This window comes from Somniosus microcephalus, unplaced genomic scaffold, assembly GCF_052327205.1.
Source record: "Somniosus microcephalus isolate GS21.2 unplaced genomic scaffold, FLI_Smic_1.0 unresolved_chr4, whole genome shotgun sequence".
Lineage (NCBI taxonomy): Eukaryota > Metazoa > Chordata > Chondrichthyes > Squaliformes > Somniosidae > Somniosus > Somniosus microcephalus.
In genome coordinates, this window is record NW_028225182.1 from 4,518,343 (window position 1) to 4,542,491 (window position 24,149).

General features: G+C 42.1%; 3 non-coding genes across 3 annotated transcripts; all 3 read left to right on the forward strand.

Annotated features, from left to right (window-relative positions):
• The first annotated feature begins 4,036 nt into the window (after nucleotides 1–4,036).
• trnav-aac (transfer RNA valine (anticodon AAC)) lies at nucleotides 4,037–4,109 on the forward strand. Its single transcript has one exon. It is a non-coding gene; the product is annotated as a tRNA-Val (tRNA).
• Nucleotides 4,110–8,136: 4,027 nt separating this feature from the next.
• On the forward strand, nucleotides 8,137–8,209 carry trnav-aac (transfer RNA valine (anticodon AAC)). The gene has a single exon. It is a non-coding gene; the product is annotated as a tRNA-Val (tRNA).
• A 1,003-nt stretch (nucleotides 8,210–9,212) lies between these two features.
• Nucleotides 9,213–9,287, forward strand: trnav-aac (transfer RNA valine (anticodon AAC)). Its single transcript has one exon. It is a non-coding gene; the product is annotated as a tRNA-Val (tRNA).
• The last annotated feature ends 14,862 nt before the right edge of the window (nucleotides 9,288–24,149 follow it).

Here is a 24,149-nt window from a genome sequence, read left to right on the forward strand (position 1 = left end):
CTTTCAAGTTTCTTGCCATTAAGATAATAACTTGCTCTACGATTTTTCCTGCCAAAGTGCATAACCTCACACTTTCCAGTATTGTATTCCATCTGCCAAATCTCTGCCCACTTACTTAGCCTGTCTATGTCCCCTTGCAGGTTTTTTATGTCCTCCTCACTCACTACTTTCCCTCCCATCTTAGTATCATCTGCAAACTTTGACGTGTTACACTCGGTCCCCTCCTCCAAATCGTTAATATAGATTGTAAAGAGTTGGGGACCCAGCACTGACCCCTGCGGAACACCACTGGTTACTGATTGCCAGTCTGAATATGAACCATTTATCCCAACTCTCTGCCTTCTGTTAGATAGCCAATCCTCTATCCATGCCAGAATATTACCCCCAATCCCGTGATTTTTTATCTTAAGCAATAATCTTTTGTGTGGCACCTTGTCAAATGCCTTTTGGAAGTCTAAATACACTACGTCCACTGGTTCACCTTTATCCACCCTATATGTTACTTCCTCAAAGAACTCCAGCAAATTTGTCAAACATGACTTCCCCTTCATAAAACCATGCTGACTTTGTCTTATTAAATTATGATTATCCAAATGTCCTGTTACTGTCTCCTTAATAATGGACTCCAAAATTTTACCTACCACAGATGTTAGGCTAACCGGTCTATAGTTTCCAGCCTTCTGTCTACTGCCCTTTTTAAATAAGGGTGTTACATTAGCAGTTTTCCAGTCTGCCGGGACCTTTGCTGAGTCCAGGGAGTTTTGGAAGATTATTACCAATGCATCCGCAATCCCTACCGCCACTTCCCTCAAAACCCTGGGATGTAAGCCATCAGGTCCAGGTGATTTATCCGCCTTGAGTCCCATTATTTTACCAAATACTACTTCCTTAGTGATTTTAATCGTATTTAGCTCCTCCCTCCCTGTAGCCCCCTGCTTGTCAAGTGTTGGGATATTCTTGGTGTCCTCTACTGTAAAGACTGATGTAAAATATTCATTCAGTGTTTTTGCCATCTCCATATTTCCCACCATTAATTTCCCGGTCTCATCCTCTAAGGGACCAACATTTACTTTAGCCACCCTTTTTCTTTTTATATAACTATAAAAACTCTCACTATCTGTCTTTATATTTTTTGCTAATTTACTTTCATAATGTATCTTCCCTTTCTTAGTCAATCTTTTTGTTATTTTTTGCTGTCTTTTAAAGTTTTCCCATTTAATGGTGCCTCCAAAAATATCACACTGCTAAATTAAAATCACTGCTTTAATGTGTTTCGGTGTTGAAGGGGATTGAAAAACGCCCAGACTGCGCCCGCGGTGAGACAGAGTTCGAACTTACAAAGAAGTTGGTGCTGTGAAGTAACAGCTGGGCGAAAGCTGACACCGATTAAAGGACGAGAAACCGCTCAATATAAAGGATGAGCTCACAAACGTTAATTTCTGTATTCTGTGTAAAAGGACTCCCAAATTCTTGAATATACTCAATGACTGAGCATCCACTGCCCTCTGAGGTTGAAAATTGCAAAGATTCACAAGCCTCTGAGTGAAGAAATGTCTCCTCATCTGAGTCTCAAATGGCCGGCCCCTTATCCTGAGACTCTGCCTCCTAGTTCGAGACTCTCCAGCCAGGGGAAACAACCTCTCATCTTCTACCGTTTCAAGCCCTCCAAGAAAATTGTACCTTTCAATGACAACACATCTCGTACTTCTGAACTCCAGAGATTATAGGCCCAATCTACTCAATCTCTCCTCATAGGACAATCCAATCATCTTTGAAAATAATCAGGTTTGATTCCCAGTCAGGGATTTCAGTTCTGACAAAGACAATTGAAGTCTGTGAGAATCTTATTAATTGTATTAAAACCAACAAAAATGTGTGTTGCACACTGAAGGAAATTGTAACATGTTTGCTGAGTGACAGTCCAACTTTAATAACTTTCTTCATAGATTCATAGATTTATAGCCAAAGGCGACGGCTTTTTTCATTGTTTCTGTAGTGTAGTGGTTATCACGTTCGCTTCACACGCGAAAAGTGCGCGGTTCGAAACCGGGCGGCAACATTTTGTAATTCATGTTCATTTATGTCGTAGAAAAATGGATCAATTCGCATTTGTTATGCAATGTAACAAAGTCCTGTTACATTTGTGTTATTCTGTACAGTTCTGCACACACACAGAACACTACGGTGTCGCTCGCTCACTTCCGCTTCCGGACCTGACCGTGCAGACAGCCCCTCTCAAAGCTGCACATTCCGGCTGCTTTCAGTTGAATTGTGAAAGATTATTCAAGGATCCTGCAGCTTTACCTCGGTTCACAACAGCAGATCTAAGCCGCGTTTCTGCAAACTACAAACCATGTTTTCCAGAATTCCAAGGTGTATACGGAACTCAAACATTAAACTTCCCTTCATTAACCACAGGTGTTCAGGCAATTTTCTCTGATTCTATAAAACGTTATTAAAGTTTGACTGTCATCCGTTATACATGTTAACAATTCCTGCAGTGTGCAACAAAATGTTGTGGGTGGATTATTGATAATAGAAACAATTATGAAGTGTCTCACAGACTTCAATGATCCCTTAATAACGTTGGTTAACTAAAATCTATCAATCGCAGGTTAAAATGAGCAATTCATGATGCATCTTTGAACGAGCTATCCAATCAGTCCCACTCCGCAGGTCGTCCCCCATAGCCCTGCTGACACTCCTGCCAGTGGAAACGTTTTCCCCCATAATTTTGATCACCTCTATTAAATCTCCCCTGACCAGCGATTAATGGAGTTCAACGCGGGCAAGTGTCAGATCATCCACTTGGGGACGAGCAAAGATTGGTCAGTGTGTGGTCTGAAAACATCATGTGAGAGAATAGGTTTTTTCAGTGAAATAGCCGGTCCCGATAAATTCTACAAATCTTGCCCCAGATCGCTGATCTCTCAAGCAATGAAGATTTTAAACTATTCTCCTAAAATGCAATGTGTAAAATGAGATATGGGTTAACAGTTCAGGAGATGCAAAGAGCAAAATAAATGAATGAAGTTTCGACTGTCCCTCAGTAACCATATTATCATGTCTTTCATTCTGCAAAATAAAGTTACCGGTTAATTAATGGTGATTATAGCAGTTCTTATTTATTCACATTAGATGCATGTAATTAATTCAATAAAATTACATCGCATTCATGAATAAGAAACGGTGGTATCAAAATTTCTTCACTAACCGGGAATTGAACCCAGCTCGCAACACTGATAGGAATACGTTATTGAATTATTTAATGGTGCCTCGAAAAATGTCACGCTGCTAAATTAAAATCACTGCTTTAATGTGTTTCGGTGTTGAATGGGATTGAAAAAAGCCCAGACTGCGCCCGCGGTGAGACAGAGTTCGAACTTACAAAGAAGTTAGTGCTGCGAAGTAACCGCTGAGCGAAAGCTGACACCGATTAAAAGACGAGAAACCGCTCAATATAAAGTATGAGCTCACAAACGTTAATTTCTGTATTCTGTGTAAAAGGACTCCCAAACCCTTGCATATACTCAATGACTGAGCATCCACTGCCCTCTGAGGTTGAGAATTGCAAAGATTCACAAGCCTCTGAGTGAAGAAATGTCTCCTCATCTGACTCTCAAATGGCCGGCCCCTTATCCTGAGACTCTGCCCCCTAGTTCTAGACTCTCCAGCCAGGGGAAACAATCTCTCAGATTCTACACTTTCAAGCCCTCCATGATAATTGTACCTTTCAATGAGAACTCCTCTCATTCTTCTGAACTCCAGAGATTATAGGCCCAATCTACTCAATCTCTCCTCATAGGACAATCCTATCATCATTGAAAACAATCAGGTTTCATTCCCAGTCAGGGATTTCAGTTCTGACAAAAACCATTGAAGTCTGTGAGAATCTTATTAATTGTATTAAAACCAACAAAAATGTGTTTTGCACACTGAAGGAAATTGTCACATGTTTGCTGGGTGGCAGTCAAACTTCAAAAACTTTCTTCATAGATTCATAGATGTATAGCAAAAGGCGACGGGTGCATCCAGCGTTTCCGTAGTGTAGTGGTTATCACGTTCGCCTAACACGCGAAAAGTCCCCGGTTCGAAACCGGGAGGAAACATTTTGTAAATCATGTTCATTTAAATCGTAGAAAAATGGATCAATTCCCATTTGTTATGCAAAGTAACAAAGTCCTGTTACATTTGTGTTATTCTGTACAGTTATGCACACACACAGAACACTACGGTGTCGCTCGCTCACTTCCGTTTCCAGCCCTGACCGTGCAGACAGCCCCTCTCAAAGCTACACAATCCGGCTGCTTTCAGTTGAATTGTGAAAGATTATTCAAGGATCCTGCAGCTTTACTTCGGTTCACAACAGCAGATCGAAGCCGCGTTGCTGCAAACAACAAACCATGTTTTCCAGAATTCCAAGGTGTATACGGAACTCAACCATTAAAATTCCCTTCATTAACCTCAGGGGTTCAGGTAATTTTCTATGATTCTATAACAAGTTATTAAAGTTTGACTGTCATCCGGTATACATGTTAGCAATTCCTGCAGTGTGCAACAAAATGTTGTGGGTTGATTAATGATAATAGAAACAATTATGAAGTGTCTCACAGACTTCAATGATTCCTTAATACCGTTGGTTGACTAAAAGCTATCAATCGCAGGTTAAAATGAGCAATTCATGATGCATCTTTGAAAGAGCTATCCAATCAGTCCCACTCCGCTGCTCTTCCCCCATAGCCCTGCTGACACTCCTGCCAGTGGAAACGCTTTCCCCCATAATTTTGATCACCTCTATTAAATCTCCCCTGACCAGTGATTAATGGAGTTCAACGCCGGCAAGTATCAGATCATCCACTTGGGGCCGAGCAAAGATCGGTCAGTGTGTGGTCTGAAAACATCATGTGAGAGAATAGGTTTTTTCTGTGAAGTAGCCGGTCCCGTTAAATTTTACAAATGTTGCCCCAGATCGCTGCTCTCTCAAGCAATGAACATTTTAAACCATTCTCCTAAAATGCAATGTGTAAAATGAGATATGAGTTATCAGTTCAGGAGATGCAAAGAGCAAAATAAATGAATGAAGTTTCGACTGTCCCTCAGTAACCATATTATCATGTCTTTCATTCTGCAAAATAAAGTTACCGGTTAATTAATGGTGATTAAAGCAGTTCTTATTTATTCACATTAGATGCATGTAATTAATTTAATAAAATTACATCGCATTCATGAATAAGAAACGGTGATATCAAAATTTCTTCCCTAACCGGGAGTCGAACCAAGCTCGCGATACTGATAGGAATACGTTATTGAATCATTTAATGGTGCCTCAAAAAATATCACACTGCTAAATTAAAATCACTGCTTTAATGTGTTTCGGTGTTGAAGGGGATTGAAAAAAGCCCAGACTGCGCCCGCGGTGAGACAGAGTTCGAACTTACAAAGAAGTTGGTGCTGTGAAGTAACAGCTGGGCGAAAGCTGACACCGATTGAAGGACGAGAAACCGCTCAATATAAAGGATGAGCTCACAAACGTTAATTTCTGTATTCTGTGTAAAAGGACTCCCAAATTCTTGAATATACTCAATGACTGAGCATCCACTGCCCTCTGAGGTTGAGAATTGCAAAGATTCACAAGCCTCTGATTGAAGAAATGTCTCCTCATCTGAGTCTCAAATGGCCGGCCCCTTATCCTGAGACTCTGCCTCCTAGTTCGAGACTCTCCAGCCAGGGGAAACAACCTCTCATCTTCTACCGTTTCAAGCCCTCCAAGAAAATTGTTCCTTTCAATGACAACACATCTCGTACTTCTGAACTCCAGAGATTATAGGCCCAATCTACTCAATCTCTCCTCATAGGACAGTCCAATCATCATTGAAAACAATCAGGTTTGATTCCCAGTCAGGGATTTCAGTTCTGACAAAGACAATTGAAGTCTGTGAGAATCTTATTAATTGTATTAAAACGAACAAAAATGTGTGTTGCACACTGAAGGAAATTGTAACATGTTTGCTGGGTGACAGTCAAACTTAAATAACTTTCTTCATAGATTCATAGATTTATAGCCAAAGGCGACTGTTTTATCCGGCGCTTCCGTAGTGTAGTGGTTATCACGTTCGCCTAATACGCGGCAGGTCCCCGGTTCGAAACCGGGCCGCAACATTTTGTAAATCATGTTCATTTATGTCGGAGAGAAATGGATCAATTCGCATTTGTTATGCAATGTAACAAAGTCCTGTTACATTTGTGTTATTCTGTACAGTTCTGCACACACACAGAACACTACGGTGTCGCTCGCTCACTTCCGTTTCCGGACCTGACCGTGCAGACAGCCCCTCTCAAAGCTGCACATTCCGGCTGCTTTCAGTTGAATTGTGAAAGATTATTCAAGGATCCTGCAGCTTTACCTCGGTTCACAACAGCAGATCTAAGCCGCGTTTCTGCAAACTACAAACCATGTTTTCCAGAATTCCAAGGTGTATACGGAACTCAAACATTAAACTTCCCTTCATTAACCACAGGGGTTCAGGCAATTTTCTCTGATTATATAAAACGTTATTAAAGTTTGACTGTCATCCGTTATACATGTTAGCAATTCCTGCAGTGTGCAACAAAATGTTGTGGGTGGATTATTGATAATAGAAACAATTATGAAGTGTCTCACAGACTTCAATGATCCCTTAATAACGTTGGTTAACTAAAATCCATCAATCGCAGATTAAAATGAGCAATTCATGATGCATCTTTGAACGAGCTATCCAATCAGTCCCACTCCGCAGGTCGTCCCCCATAGCCCTGCTGACACTCCTGCCAGTGGAAACTTTTTCCCCCATAATTTTGATCACCTCTATTAAATCTCCCCTGACCAGTGATTAATGGAGTTCAACGCGTTCAAGTGTCAGATCATCCACTTGGGGCCCAGCAAAGATTGGTCAGTGTGTGGTCTGAAAACATCATGTGAGAGAATAGGTTTTTTCTGTGAAATAGCCGGTCCCGATAAATTTTACAAATCTTGCCCCAGATCGCTGATCTCTCAAGCAATGAAGATGTTAAACTATTCTCCTAAAATGCAATGTGTAAAATGAGATATGGGTTAACAGTTCAGGAGATGCAAAGAGCAAAATAAATGAATGAAGTTTCGACTGTCCCTCAATAACCATATTATTACGTCTTTCATTCCGCAAAATAAAGTTACCGGTTAATTAATGGTGATTATAGCAGTTCTTATTTATTCACATTAGATGCATGTAATTAATTTAATAAAATTACATCGCATTCATGAATAAGAAACGGTGATAACAAAATGTCTTCCCTAACCGTGAATCGAACCCAGCCTGCAACACTGATAGGAATAAATTATTGAATCATTTAATGGTGCCTCGAAAAATATCACACTAGTAAATTAAAATCACTGCTATAATGTGTTTCGGTGTTGAAGGGGATTGAAAAAAGCCCAGACTGCGCCCGCGGTGAGACAGAGTTCGAACTTACAAAGAAGTTGGTGCTGCGAAGTAACCGCCAAGCGAAAGCTGACAACGATTAAAGAAGGAGACAGCGCTCAATATAAAGGAAGAGCTCACAAACGTTAACTTTCTGTATTCTATGTAAAAGGACTCTCAAATCCTTGAATATACTCAATGACTGAGCATCCACTGCCCTCTGAGGTTGAGAATTGCAAAGATCACAAGCCTCTGAGTGAAGAAATGTCTCCTCATCTGAGTCTCAAATAGGCGGCCCCTAATCCTCAGACTCTGCCTCCTAGTTCTAGACTCTCCAGCCAGGGGAAACAACCTCTCAGCTTTTATCCTTTCAAGCCCTCCAAGAAAATTATACCTTTCAATGAGAACACCTCTCGTTCTTCTGAACTCCAGAGATTATAGGCCCAATCTGCTCAATCTCTCCTCATAGGACAATCCAATCATCATTGAAAACAATCAGGTTTGATTCCCAGTCAGGGATTTCAGTTCTGACAAAGACCATTGAAGTCTGTGAGAATCTTAATAATTGTATTAAAACCAACAAAAATGTGTGTTGCACACTGAAGGAAATTGTAACATGTTTGCCGGGTGACAGTCAAACTTTAATAACTTTCGTCAGAGATTCATAGATTTATAACAAAAGGCGACTGATTTCTCCAGTGTTTCCGTAGTGTAGTAGTTATCACGTTCGCCTAACACGCGAAAAGTCCCCGGTTCGAAACCGGGAGGGAACATTTTGTAAATCATGTTCATTTAAATCGTAGAAAAATGGATCAATTCCCATTTGTTATGCAAAGTAACAAAGTCCTGTTACATTTGTGTTATTCTGTACAGTTGTACACACACACAGAACACTACGGTGTCGCTCGCTCACTTCCGTTTCCAGCCCTGACCGTGCAGACAGCCCCTCTCAAAGCTACACAATCCGGCTGCTTTCAGTTGAATTGTGAAAGATTATTCAAGGATCCTGCAGCTTTACTTCGGTTCACAACAGCAGATCGAAGCCGCGTTGCTTTAATGTGTTTCGGTGTTGAAGGGGATTGAAAAAAGCCCAGACTGCGCCCGCGGTGAGACAGAGTTCGAACTTACAAAGACGTTGGTGCTGTGAAGTAATAGCTGGGCGAAAGCTGACACCGATTGAAGGACGAGAAACCGCTCAATGTAAAGGATGAGCTCACAAACGTTAATTTCTGTATTCTGTGTAAAAGGACTCCCAAATTCTTGAATATACTCAATGACTGAGCATCCACTGCCCTCTGAGGTTGAGAATTGCAAAGATTCACAAGCCTCTGAGTGAAGAAATGTCTCCTCATCTGAGTCTCAAATGGCCGGCCCCTTATCCTGAGACTCTGCCTTCTAGTTCCAGACTCCCCAGCCAGGGGAAACAACCTCTCATCTTCTACCGTTTCAAGCCCTCCAAGAAAGTTGTACCTTTCAATGACAACACATGTCGTACTTCTGAACTCCAGAGATTATATGCCCAATCCACTCAATCTCTCCTCATAGGACAATCCTATCATCATTGAAAACAATCAGGTTTGATTCCCAGTCAGGGATTTGAGTTCTGACAAAGACAATTGAAGTCTGTGAGAATCTTAATAATTGAATTAAAACCAACAAAAATGTGTGTTGCACACTGAAGGAAATTGTAACATGTTTGCTGGGTGGCAGTCAAACTTTAAAAACTTTCTTAATAGATTCATAGATTTATAGCAAAAGGCGACTGCTTAATCTAGCGTTTTCGTAGTGTAGTGGTTATCACGTTCGCCTAACACGCGATAATGGTCCCCGGTTCAAAACCGGGCGGAAACATTTTGTAAATCATGTTCATTTAAATCGTAGAAAAATGGATCTATTCGCATTTGTTATGCAATGTAACAAAGTCCTGTTACATTTGTGTTATTCTGTACAGTTGTGCACACACACAGAACACTACGGTTTCGCTCGCTCACTTCCGTTTCCAGCCCTGACCGTGCAGACAGCCCCTCTCAAAGTTGCACATTCCGGCTGCTTTCAGTTGAATTGTGAAAGATTATTCAAGGATCCTGCAGCTTTACCTCGGTTCACAACAGCAGATCTAAGCCCCGTTTCTGCAAACTACAAACCATGTTTTCCAGAATTCCAAGGTGTATAGGGAACTCAACCATTAAAATTCCATTCATTAACCACAGGGGTTCAGGCAATTTTCTATGATTCTATAAAAAGTTATTGAAGTTTGACTGTCATCCGGTATACATGTTAGCAATTCCTGCAGTGTGCAACAAAATGTTGTGGGTTGATTAATGATAATAGAAACAATTATGAAGTGTCTCACAGACTTCAATGATCCCTTAATACCGTTGGTTAACTACAATCTATCAACATACACTTAAAATTCGTTTAGGTAAATTTTGACAAGGTTTAAAATTTTAAGTTTTACATTTATATTTCAAAACATTCAATTTGAATTTTAAATCATAGATTCATAGAATCATAGATTGATACGGCACAGAAGGAGCCCATGCAGCCCATTGAGTCTGTGCTGGCACTTTGAAAGAGCTCTTCAAATAATCCCACTCCCCTGATGTTTCACACAGAATCACACAGAAACCCCACAATGCAGATAGAGGCCATTTCGGCCCATCGAGCCTGCACCGACACATGTCCCACCCGATTCCCGTAACCCCTACACGAACACATATCCCACCCTATCCCCGTAACCCCACGTATTTAATCCCCCTAACACTAAGGGTCAATTTATCATAGCCAATCAACCTAACCTGCACACCTGCAAATTTCTCCTTTACAATGATTTATTCAATTCTCTTTTGAAAGTTACTATTGTGTCTGCTCCACCGCCCTTTCAGGCAGCGCATTCCCGATCACAACAACTGGCTGCGGTAAAAAGAAACTCATCTCCCCTCTGGTACCTTTTGCCGGTTAGGTTCAATCGGTGTCCTCCAGTTACCGACCCTCCTGCCACTGGAAACAGATTCTCCTTATTTACCCTTATCAAAACATCTTGTAAATTTACAAACCTCGATTAAATTTCCTCTTAATCTTCTGCGGAAAAACAATTGCAGCTTCTCAGTCGATCAACATAACTGAAGTCAACTCATCCCTGGGGCCACTCGCTCTTTGTGCTTGTCTCTCTTTTTTGTCTCTGTCTGTCAATCTCTTTGTCCCTGCCTCTCTCTTTGTCCCTATCTCTCTCCTTGTCTCTGCCTCTCTCTTTGTCCCTGTCACTCTCTTTGTCTCCGCCTCCCTCTTTGTCCCTGTCTCTCTATCTGTCTGTCTGTCTCTTTCTCACTCTGTTCACAGTTAGCTTCTAGTTCTGATCAAACATTGCAAGTTTCAGTTCCACGTTAGTACAGTGGTGAGTATCCCTGCTTATCACGCGGGTGACCGGGATTCAATTCCACGACGGCAGGTTTTTTTTTAACAACCCCAATTTTTTAATTTCTTCCCAGTTCCTTGAAATGCTCCTTGGAAAAGTTGAACTGAAAAAGTTCAAGTGAAATAATTTTAAAAGATTTACCGACATAAGAAGAACTGTACAAAAACTTCCTGCACCTGTTCCTCGTTGGAATCGTGCTCCCCTCTATTTCCCTCTCACTGTTGTGTGGGGCAGAGAGGAGTCATAACGGCACAGAATGAGACCATTGAATGCTTAATTAAATTCATTTATTTTGAACATGTGACCATTTATTCTTACTTCCGTGGTGTGAAATGTTATTTATTTGGAGATTTCTATTATGCTTATGGGATTCCGTACATAAAGCATCATAGGAATCCCCTGCGTGATTGGTTGGCCTGGCCAACGGATGCTGCCGAACCATGAGCGCCAATGGTATCCGTGGGCCTTTATGCTTGCGTACGCCAGCAGGCCCAAGACCGCAAGAGTGCGAAGCTCCGGAGACACCAGTTAATTGGGATTTGTTTCTCGGTTCGGAGGCGTAAGCCGGCGCCAAACCTCCGATCGCAATCTCAAGGCCCATCGTATTTTAGGAGGCTGGTTTAAAATGTTTATTACTTACGACATCAGGAATCTGGGGCAAATTTTGTTCAATATAACGGGTCGGTTATTGCGCAGAATAAAAATCTTCCACTCGAACATATCCACCCGGGCTCGATTTGGGAACTGTTCATGTAGGAGGCGAACATGATCGTCGCTGCACTACGGAAACCGGTGCGTTAGTGTCCACGGAAAAGCGAATCAGCATCGAGCATAAAATCTGATGGCGATCATTTTCAGATGCAATGCAGTCAGCCATTACATAAATTGAATAATTTTACAGTGAAAAGATTTGGAAGTATTACTCGCATCTGTGCCTTTAGTTAAAGTTTGTGGCGTCTGACTCCCGCTCATGTCTCTGAATAAGAAAGGAGAGGCTTGACATTGACCAGACTGCACTGCGCCTGGTGTTTGTGAACTCATCCTTTATATTGAACGGTTTCTCATTCATTGACCGGCGTCAGCATCAGCTCAGCGATTACTTCGCAGCACCAACTTAATTGTAAGCTCCAACCTCTCTCACCCCGGGCGTTGCAGAGTCATTTTATCGTCATTTTCAATCCCCTTCTTCTGCACCGAAAAAAATTGTAGCCGTGATTTTAAAACAATGCTGCGTGATTCATAGCGATCACCTTTAAATGATTCAGAAAACCAGTCCTTTCACCTCCGTAGCACGGGATCGATTCCTGGTAAGAAAATTAACTTTTATAACACAGTTTTAAAATCAAAATCTGATGAAATTGACTACATTCAGCTGATGGGAAAATTTAGAATTGTTTTAATTACCATTAATTAACCGATAACTTTCTTTTACAGAATGAATGAATTAATAGCTTTGCACCATTTAAAAAATATTCTGTTTGTCTATTCTCCCTACCACAGTGAATAACCTCACATTTCCCTACATTATACTCCGTCTGCCGCCTTATTGCTTATCACTGAATCTGTCTATATCCCATTGTAGGCTCTTTGTGTCCTCACAGCTTACTTTCCCACCTAGCTTTGTATCATCAGAAAACTTGGATACATTACACTCTGTCCCTTCATCTAAGTCAGTAATATAGACTGTAAATAGCTGAAGCATGCGCACTTGATCCTTGCGGCACCCGACTATTTACAGCCTGCCAATCTGAAAATGACCCGTTTATCCCTAATCTCTGTTTTCTGTCCGTTAACCAATGCTCTATTCTTGCTAATACATTACCTCCAGTCCCATGAGCCCTTATCTTGTGTAACAACCTGTTACGTGGTGCCTTATCGAATGCCTTTTGGAAATCCAAATATGCTGCCTCCACTGGTTCCCCTTATAGTTCCAATTAATGCCTGAAGCAGAACATCCCGTTGTGCCAATGGAGCCTGTTTGTCGGACAAGGCTACATGCAAGGAAGGAGTGTGGTAAGGAGAGAAGTGAAGTGATACTTTGGTAACAAGGTCGGGTAATATAAATAAAAGTGCTGGAAACACTCAGCAGGTCAGGCAGCATCTGTGGAGAGAGAAGCAGAGTTAACGTTTCAGGTCGAAAACCTTCCATCAGAAGGTGGCCAGTTGTGTTAGGTTACACTATTAAACGTGCAAATTGTCACGTAGTAGAGGTAAGGAAAATATATCAAAAGTTTGGAACAGATACTTTAGAATTCGATAAAGGTTTGAGCAACTTGTATATCGAACTCGGAACTTTATAGTGCTGGAGTTCCTCGGCTAAAATTCGCAAAGATTTGTTTAAAAGCTGTTGTTAATTATACTTCTAATTGTTGCAAGATTAATAAATCTGACATTTATTGTTGCGAACACTTTTCCTGCTCTGCGCGTTTCCCAGCTGTGCTCGGAGCGCCGTCCCCTTCAGTCCATCGCTCACAGGGTCTGTTCCATTCAGCGTTTCTACTCTCTGGACCTTGGTGAAATTTCATTGATTGAAAGGGACGCGTCTCAACCCCGAGATCGTCACCGACTCGCTCACCGGTTCACAGCGACCACACTCTGCTCCCGTGAGATGGAGGCCGAGGAGCTGTTTCAAGCTCGAGTGCAGTTTCAAGCAGAACTCATTCAAAGAAAGTCCAAGTCATTGAGGCGCCTGATTCTTTGCACCATCCCAACGTTTTGAGATTCATGTGGGGGTGATTTGGGCACGCCTTTCCCCACATTGCAACACTTCAAAGGTACATTCAATGGTTATAAAGCGCTTTGGGACGTCCTGAGTTCGTGAAAAGCTCTGTATCAATGCCAGTGCTTTTTTTTTTGCAGAAGTTCGAACAGCAAGTTCATAATTCGCTGGCAATATAAAGGCTCGTCCGGGATTTGAACCGGGAACGTCTCGCAAGTTTCAACCAATAACCGCGAAGCGAGAATCATACCACTAAAGCAACGAGCCAACTGATAGATGTTATTGGAAATAAGAGCTAACCATTGTAAAACCATTTTTTCTGTGTGGTTTTACTTGATGAGCAGAGCACTTGAGACCGAGACAGTGACTTTGCCTTTTGGACCTGTCTTCTGAAGCGCCGTCCGGTCCCAGACCTACAGTTATTGAGCTGTGGTTCAGATATTGGATGTGATAACAATTGTTAAAGAGGAGGTACCAGGAAAGCTGGCTGTATTTATGTCCATAAGTCACCAGGACCAGATGAAATGCATCCTAGGATGCTCGGGGAAGCACAGGTGGAAATTGTGAAGTTACTGGCCACAATCTTCCAATACTCATTGGATACGGCGGTGGCGCCAGACGTCTGGAGAATTGCAAATGTTACACCCTTGTTCAAAAAGGAGTATAAGGTTCAACCCAGCAACTACAGGCCAGTCAGCTTAACGTCGGTAGTCAGGAAGCTTTTAGACAGGATAATCCTGGACAAAATGATCGGTCACTTGGACAAGTATGGATGAATTAAGGAAAGTCTGCACGGATTTGTTAAAGGCAAATCGTCTTTTACCAACTTGGTTAAATTATTTGATGAGGTGAAAGAAAGGGTTGATGAGGGAAATGCAGTTGATGTGGTGAACATGGACTTCCAAAAGGCACTTGATAAAGTGCCGCATAACAGGCTTGCCAGCAAAGTTGAAGCCCATGGAATAAGAGGGACAGTGGCAGCATGGATGTGAAATTGGCTAAGAGACAGGAAACGGTTATTTCTCTGACTGGAGGAAGGTGTTCCCCAGGGGTCGGTACTAGGACCACGGCCCATCTTGACATATATTAATTATTTGGAGTTAGGTGTCCAGAGCACAATTTCAAAACTTGCTGATAATACAAAACTTGGAAGTATAGTGAGCAGTGAGGAGTGTAGTGATAGACTCCAAGTGGACATGGACAGGCTGGTGGAATGGGCGGACATGTGGCAGATGAAGTTAAATGCAGAAAACTGTGAAGTGATACATTTTGGTTGGAAGAATGAGGAGAGGCAATATAAATTAAAGGATACATTTCCAAAGTGGGTGCAGGAACAGAGGGACCTGGGGGTATATGTGCACAAATCATTGAAGGTGGCAGGACAGGTTGAGAAATCAGTTTAAAAAGCTTATGGAACCCGGGGCTTTACAAATAGAGGCATAGAGCACAAAAGCAAGGAAGTTATGATGAACCTTTATAAAACACTGGTTCGGCCACAACTGCAGTATTCATGTTCCAGAAAATGTTATTCTGTGCAATAACCGGTCCTGTTAAATTGAACAAAAGTTGCACAAGACTCCTGGTGACATAAGCAATGAACATTTTAAACCAGACTCCTGAAATACATTGGCCTGGAAATTGCGATCGGGGGCTCGCCACCGGCTAAGGCCTCGGAATCGAAAAACAAATCGGAATTACCTGGTGTCTCCGGAGCTTCGGACTCTTGCCGCCCTGGGCCTGCTGGCGTCCGCCTGCATAAAGGCCCACGGATCCCAGGGGCGCACACGGTTCGCAAGCATCCCTGAGATCACATGGGCCAGACCAACCAATCAAAAAGGGGGGTTCCTATGAGGGTAATGGGGATTCCATTTATGTACAGAAACCCCATAACATAGTCGACATCTCCAAATAAATAACATTTCACACCACAGAAATAAAAATAAATGATGACTTGTTCAAACTTAATGAAATTAATTAAACATTTAAAATACAATTTTTAATTTTATGAAATATATATTTGAACATTTTAAAGCGGGCCAGAGTTTACCTAAACTAATTTAAAATGTATGTATGTGTATATCATTAAAAAAAAAAATTAACATTTATTTTCACCCGTGCACTGGCAAAAGAAGGTCTTACGCCTGCTATTAGGCTGGATAGCTCTTTCGACCAACGTGGACACGAAGGGCCGAATGGCCTCTTTCTGTGCCGTAAATTTCTATGATTCTATTACCAGGTGTAAGGGTTTCCTGTGCATCCGCTGGGCAGTAGTTAGCCCAACTCTGCACCAGCAGAATTGATGTTGTAGCGGATGCGGTGGCTCAGTCCAAGCGAAACTTGACAGATCACAAGTTCTGGGCTTTCGGCCGTGCGGAAACCTGGAACTTGCGGGGGGTTCTGAAGGCGTACGAGAGCCTACGCTGTGCATTCGCTGTCGGAAGCACCGTAAAATCCGGGCCATGGTGTAAAATCAGATATGCATAACAGTTCATCACATAGAAAGCACAATACACGTTATTGAAGTATCTTTATCATTTAATTCATTCTGCAAATTAAGATTATCGGTTAATTAATGGTAATTAAAACATTTGTTCACATTAGATACATGTAAGTAATTTTAACAAGTTAGTTTAAATTAATTAAAAACTGTTACAAAAATTTTATCCCTGACCAGTAATCGAACCCAGTCGCGGCGATGAGAGCGCCGAATTCTAACCACTAGACTACCAGGGAACACGGAAGCCTGATGCGATAATTGTAAATAGAATGGGTCAATCCGTATTGGATACAAATTCGTTTTGATTGTTTACATCAAAAAGCATTTCATGACACTGCGGCTTACAAATCTAGTTACATGTACCTGAAGCTATGATAAATTGACCCGTAGTGTTAGGGGGATTAAGTACGTGGGGTTACGGGGATAGGGTGGGATATGTGTTGGTGTAGGGGTTACGGGGATCGGGTGGGATATGTGTCGGTGCAGGCTCGATGGGCCGAAATGACCTCTATCTGCACTGTGGGGTTTCTGTGATTCTGTGATTCTGTGATTTATTGGGGTGCATTTATCTTCATTCGAAACCTCAGTAAAATGCTCCAACCTCTTCTGTTTCCCTCAGACCGGCTGTGCAACAGCCACAACTCAAATGTAACCTCACACGGCGCGCTGGCGTCTTCCAGTTCTATATCTGTATATAGAGAATTAATGACGAAAGGTCATCGACCTAAAGATTACACATACATGTATAAATATTTATAGCATTCTGGACTCAACATCGAGTTCAACAATTTCAGACCATAACCTCTGCTCCTATTTTTTCAGATGGCAGCTGTTGATGATTCTGCCATTCCCATTTACACCTCCTCTGGTCCCATCTCTCCTTCCTTTACTTGTCCCATTGCCATCTCCTTTTGCCTCGCACCTTCATCCCTTTTGTCATTTAATCTCTCCTGCCTTCCACCTTATCACTAATATTGCCTCTTGCTGTTTCCTCCCCTCCCCATTTGCCTAAAATCTGTTTCATCTCTAACTTCTCCCAGTTCTGACGAAAGGTCATCGACCTGAAACGTTAACTCTGTTTCTCTCTCCACAGATGCTGCCTGACTTGCTGAGTATTTCTAGAATTTTCTGCTTTTATGTCAGATTCCCAGCCTCTGCAGTATTTCGCTATTGCATACTTTACTCCAAATAGACTCACATGCATTGATAAATATTGTGACGGTGCAATGCAACGTTCACTAGTGGTTAGGATTCAGCGTTCTCTTGGATTTGATTCCAGGTCAAGGGAGTAACAGTTTTTAATTCGAGACCTGATTTAAATGAATGACATGACTTTCATTTGGAAAAAAGAATAATTGGTTTAAACATCATTTATTAATCCATAAAGTTATTTTGTGGAACTTCAATCATTTAATTAGCCCTCAGCATGTGATGAACCTTTATCCCGAGCTCATTGTATTTTAGGAGCCTTGGTGTAAAATGTTGAGTGTTTATGACACGGACCCAGCCGCAGAATCGCCACTGTGAAAGTAGGAAACTGCTCGAAATACACAACAGGGCGGGCAGTTTGTGAAAAACAATTAAACTTTTGGCGTGTAGACTTTTCACAGAAATGGAACCAGCTTCGTGTGACAATATCAGGTGTGAATGTGTGTATATGGGTGGCATGTTTCTATATCAAGTGAGTGTTTGTGTTCTGATGCGATCCTTTGCATGCCATTGAGTCATAGAGTCATAGCGGCACAGAAGGAGGCCATTCGGCCCTTCGAGTCCGTGCCGGCTCTCTGTGGAGCAATCCAGTCAGTCCCATTCCCCCTGCTCGATCCCCGTAGCCCCGAAAATTTATTTCCCTCAAGTGCCTATCCAGTGTCCCCTTGTGTGTCAGTTGTACATTTAATTTCTTGACTTTTATCATATCCATCAGGTTATCAATATATAAATATCTGTGTTTGAAAGTGAGATTCTTCTAAATGGATTTTAGGTGTATCAGTGAGATGGTGATGAATAAATGTGATTGTATCTGTGTGTTATTTCTCAATGTATTTGTGTGTATCTGTGTTCTGTATAAATGTATTTGCGTGGCATTTAAAGGTAAGACAGACATAAAGAGCCAGAACATGCTTTTTGAATGAGACAGATTCCCCCAAATAAATAAATCAATAACACAGATGCATGGAAATCTTGGATAAGTACCTGAAGGAAATAAAATGTGCAGGGCTACGGGGAGAGGGAGGGGGAGTGGGACTAGCTGAAGGGCTCTTGCAGAGAGCCGGCACGGGCTGGACGGGCCGAATGGCCTCCTTCTGTGCTGTATCCATTCTCTGATTCTATGATGTAGATCTACCTGTAAGTGGTGAAAGGCGACTACAGTGATTCACCACCATCTCGGTGATGGGCAATAAATGCTGGCCTTGCCAGCGAGACCTACATTCCAGGAACGAATGTAAAAAATATATCTAATACCAGTACTCATTGTTTTGAGTTAACAAATAAGATATTAATTGTCCAGACTGATATGAGCTGTAAAAGAATAGTGACTCCGACGTGATTTGAACACGCAGTCTTCTGATTTGAAGTCAGACTCGCTAACGTTGCGCCAGGAGCTCTAGGTAGATTTTGTTCTGTATTCAAGTTCATATATACAGAAGTATCATACCTGGTTCCTGGTGGTCGAATGACACTCACCTGCTTTCGATTCTCAATCAAGGAATTTATGTTGACACAAGATTTGGGAACAGTAAATTACAGAAAGATAATTCAAGTCTGTGAGACGAGTGGTAATTGCTTTAATCTTGGTTAATAAATCCATTACTTTCTGTTACAGATTTCGGTTACAGACGCTCTTTGCGTGACATTTGTTCCGCGTTTAATTTTGCAAACTGGGAGAGGTCGCTGATCGCGGGGAGACAGTGGGAGCTTCAGCAGCCCCACTGTCAGGATGTGGAAGGATTCACGTTAGGGGTGTGCGGGGGGAATCAGTGACATTTTTTGTAAAGGGCAGCGGGGGAGAAGGACTGAGAGCATTCAGTGTGGGACAGAAGCTGTTTACATTGAGGCAGCACATTGCCGATCAGCACAGAGGGAGTTAACTGACTCAGTGCCCCTCTGCTGCTGCTACAGAGCCTTGCTGTGGCGAACAAACAGAGGCGAATTTATTCTCTTGTCAAAAGGGCCACAGCGGCTTCTACCTTGTTCTTTAATTGCTCTTTATTTCACTTCACTGAGTTAGATATATTTCTTATGGCTAAAGGGATCAAGGAATATGGGGAGAAGGCAGGGACAGGGCACTGAATTTGGATGATCAGCCATGATCTCATTGAATGACGGAGCAGGCTCGACAGACCGAATGGCCTACTCCTGCTCCTACCTTCTCTGTTTCTCTGTTTCTATGAATAGATAACTTTGAGTGAGAGAAAACTGATCCAGAAATATAATCCATTAATCTGCAGGGTGGCCGTCAGTAAGAGGCCTTTTCTCTCTGGATCCGGTAGCGGTTCTGGTTTCAGGCTCAAGATTGCCGGTACTGTCGATAGACCTTTGTTCAGTAAGGGTATTAAGGGCTAAGGGACCAAAGCGGCTAGCTGGAGTGAAGATACAGACTAGCCCTGATCTAATTCAATGGCGGAACAGGCTCGAGGGGCTGAATGGCCTCCTCCTGTTCCTATGCAGTCGCTGCAATGCAATGTACACGATGCTGGACGGTTTCTGGTGTGTAATAGTTATCGCATTCCGCTAACACACGAAAATTCAATGGTTCGAAAGTGGGTAGAGGCAATTTAATGTCTTTTCTCCATTCAAGATTACTAAATATGAAAACAGGAATAATTTACATGTTTGTACAAATAAAACACGCATTGTCAGGCGAATTATACCTTTCAAATGGCAGCGTTACAGTGGGTGAAGTAATTCCCAATAATATGTCCCATATAGGACACAGTTTGGGTTACGGTACTGTAAGCAGGGTTTGGGGAAAATTGGCATGATTTAGGGAATCTCCCCCTCGCGTGTCGGTACATTAAAGAGGTTCAGAATGTGGAAGCAAAACAACACAGATTAATAGGAAAACACAGGGTGAGCGCCGGGATTCAAAGTGCAGTTTCAATCGGTCTGCCTGGGTGTCCTTTCAATAACTAACAAAGAAAGCGCGTCTCCAAAAATGTCCCACACCGTGTTATGATTCAGGAAACTGGGACGGGGGTAGAAATAAGAAAAAAAAACAGAGTGATATAGAGAAGAGTAAGAGAGAAGGGGAAAAATACTGTTTCCACGGAGAACTAATGCAGAGACTCCTCTGCTGCGCCTGGGGTGGCCTCCTGCAGCCCGGATACATTAACATCCTAACAGCTCATTAACTGTACGAGTGGGACCGGGCGGCGCTTCAGCAGTCAGGGCGAAAAGGCAAAGACACTGTGTCGGTCTCAAGTGCTCTGCTCATCAAGAATAGCCACACACACAAAATGGTTTTAGCATGGTTACCTCTTATCTGCATTACCGCCAACCAGTCGGCTCTTTGGTCTAGGGGGTATGATTCTCGCTGCTTGAAACTTGCGAAATATTGTGGGTTGAAATCCTGGACGTGCACTACTTTTGTCCACGGATTTTGAACTTGCAGTTGAAACTATTGCAAAGAAAGTCTCCCATTGACACAGCGCTTTTCACGAACTCAGGACAGCCCAAAGCGCTTTACAACCATTGCAGTATTTTTGAAGTGTTGTAAGGCGGGGAAAGATGTGCCCAAATTCCCCCCACGTGAATCTCAACTCTTTGGGAAGGAGTTTGGTGGAAAGACTCAGGCTCCTCAATGACTTGGACTTTCTTTGAATGAGTTCTGCCTGTAACTGCACTCGAGCTTGAAACAGCTTCTGGGCCTCCATCTTACGGGAGCAGAGTGTGGTCGCTGTGCAGCGGTTAGCGAGTCGGTGACGAGCTCGGGGGTGAGACACGTCGCTTTCAATCTATGAAATTTCACCAAGGGCCAGAGAATAGAAACGCTGAATGGAATAGTCCCTGTGAGCGATGGGTTGAAAGGGACGGCGCACCGAGCACAGCTGGAGAACGCGCAGTGCAGCCAAAGTGTTCGCAACATTAAATGTCAGAGTTATTAATCCTGCAATAATTAGACATATAATTAACAACAGCATTTAGACAAATTCTTGCGAATTTTAACCGGAGAACTCAAATACGTTATAGTTCCGATCTCGATATACAAGCTAATCAAACCTGTATCGGATTCTAAAGTATCTGTTCCAAACGTCACTTTTACATCCTTTCCTCGCCTCTTCTTCGCGGCCCCTCAAAATATTACAGCTGTTCAAATGGATGCATCACCTCACCTAATACAAATTCTCGAACTGATACATTATCTCAAATTAATACACCTCAAAAAAATATAGCACCTCAAACTAATACAGCACCTCAAACCAATTCAGCTCCTCAAACTAATGCAGCACCTCAAACTAATCGAGCACCTCAAACAAATACAGGTCAAACTAATATGGCACATCAAATTATTACACCACCTCAAACTAGCACACCTCAAAATAATACACTACCTCCAACTAATACAAATTCTCAAACTAATACACTATGTCATAATAATACAACACCTCAAGCTAATACACTGTGTCAAAATAATACAACACCTCAAAATAATACAGCCCCTCAAAATAATATCGCGGCTCAAACTAATGCAACAGCTCAAAATCATACACCTCAAAATAGTACACTACATCAAACGAATACAAAACCTCAAACGAATACAGCAACTCAAACTAATACAGCCCCTCAAACTAATAAAGCACCTCAAACTAATACAGCACCTCAAAATAGTACACTACATCAAACGAATGCAAAACCTCAAACTAATACAGCACCTCAAACTAATACAGCGCCTCAAACTAATAGAGCATCTCAAACTAATAGAGCACCTCAAACTAATACAGCACCTCAATCTAATACAGCACCTCAAACTAATACAGCGCCTCAAAGTAATACAGCACCTCAAACTAATACAACACCTGAAACTAATACAACACCTCAAACTAATACAGCGCCTCAAATTAATACAGCGGCTCAAACTAATACAACACCTCAAACTAATACAGCGGCTCAAACTAATACAGCACCTGAAACTAACACAGCCCCTTAAACTAATACAGTGCATCAAACTAATGTAGCACCTCAAGTCATAGTAAGATAGAGGATAGGAGCAGGAGTAGGCCATTCGGCCCCTCGATCCTGTTCCTTCATTCAATGAGATCATGGCTGATCATCCAAATTGAGTACCCTGTCCCTGCCTTCTCCCCATATCCCTTGATCCCTTTAGCCTTAAGAAATATATCTAACTCCTTCTTGAATATATTTAACAAATTGGCCTCAACTGCCTTCTCTGGTAGAGAATTCCACAGGTTCACCACTCTCTGGGTGAATAAATTCCTCCGCATCTCAGTCCTAAATGGCTTACCCCTTATCCTTAGACTGTGACCCCTGGTTCTGGGGTCTCCCACCATCGGGAACATCCTTACTGCATCTAGCCTGTCTATTCATGTTAGAATTTTTTAAGTTTCAATGAAATCCCCTCTCAGTCTTCTAAACTCCAGCGAGTATAAGCCCAACCGACCCACTCTCTCCTCATACGTCATTCCTGCCATCCCAGGTAAATCAATACAGCATGTAAAACTAATAAAGCACCTCAAACTAATACGGCACCTCAAGCTAATACAGCACCTCAAACTAATACAGCACCTCAAACTAATACAGCCCCTCAAACTAATACAGCACCTCAAACTAATACAGTGCCTCAAACTAATACAGCGCCTCAAACTAATATGGCACCTCAAACTAATACAGACCCTCAAACTAATACAGCGCCTCAAAGTAGTACAGCAATGCAAACTAATACAGACCCTCAAACTAATACAGCACCTCAAACTAAAAGATCACCTCAATCTAATACAGCACCTCAAAATAATACAGCACCTCAAACTAATACAGCCCCTCCAACTAATACAGCGCCTCAAACTAATACAGCACCTTAAACTAATACAGCACCTCAAACTAATACAGCACTTCAAACTAATACGGCACCTCAAAGTAATACAGCACCTCAAACTAATACAGCACCTCAAACTAATACATCATCTCAAACTAATACAGCAACTCAAAATAATAAAGCACATCAAACTAATACAGGATGTCAAAATAATACAGCGCCTCAAACTAATACAGCACGTCAATCTAATACAGCACCTCAATCTAATACAGAGCCCCAAGCTAATACAGCACCTCAAATGAATACGGTGCCTCAAACTAATACAGCACCTCAAACTAATACAGCACCTCAAACTAATACAGCACCTCAAACTAATACAGAGCCTCAAACTAATACAGTGCCTCAAACTAATAAAGCACCTCAATCTAATACAGCACCTCAAATGAATACGGCGCCTCAAACTAATACAGCACCTCATACTAATGCAGCACCTCAAACTAATACAGCCCCTCAAACTAATACAGCACCTCAAACTAATACAACCCCTCAAACTAATACAGCACCTCAAACTAATACAGTGCCTCAAACTAATACAGCGCCTCAAACTAACACAGCCCCTTAAACTAATACAGGGCATCAAACTAATGTAGCACCTCAAGTCATAGAATGATAGAGGATAGGAGCAGGAGTAGGCCATTCGGCCCCTCGATCCTGTTCCTTCATTCAATGCGATCATGGCTGTTCATCCAAATTGAGTACCCTGTCCCTGCCTTCTCCCCATATCCCTTGATCCCTTTAGCATTAAGAAATATATGTAACTCCTTCTTGAATATATTTAATAAATTGGCCTCAACTGCCTTCTGTGGTAGAGAATTCCACAGGTTCACCACTCTCTGGGTGAAGAAATTCCTCCTCATCTCAGTCCTAAATGGCTTACCCCTTATTCTTAGACTGTGACCCCTGGTTCTGGAGTCTCCCACCATCGGGAACATCCTTACTGCATCTAGTCTGTCTCTTCATGTTAGAATTTTTTAAGTTTCAATGAAATCCCCTCTCATTCTTCTAAACTCCAGCAAGTATAAGCCCATTCG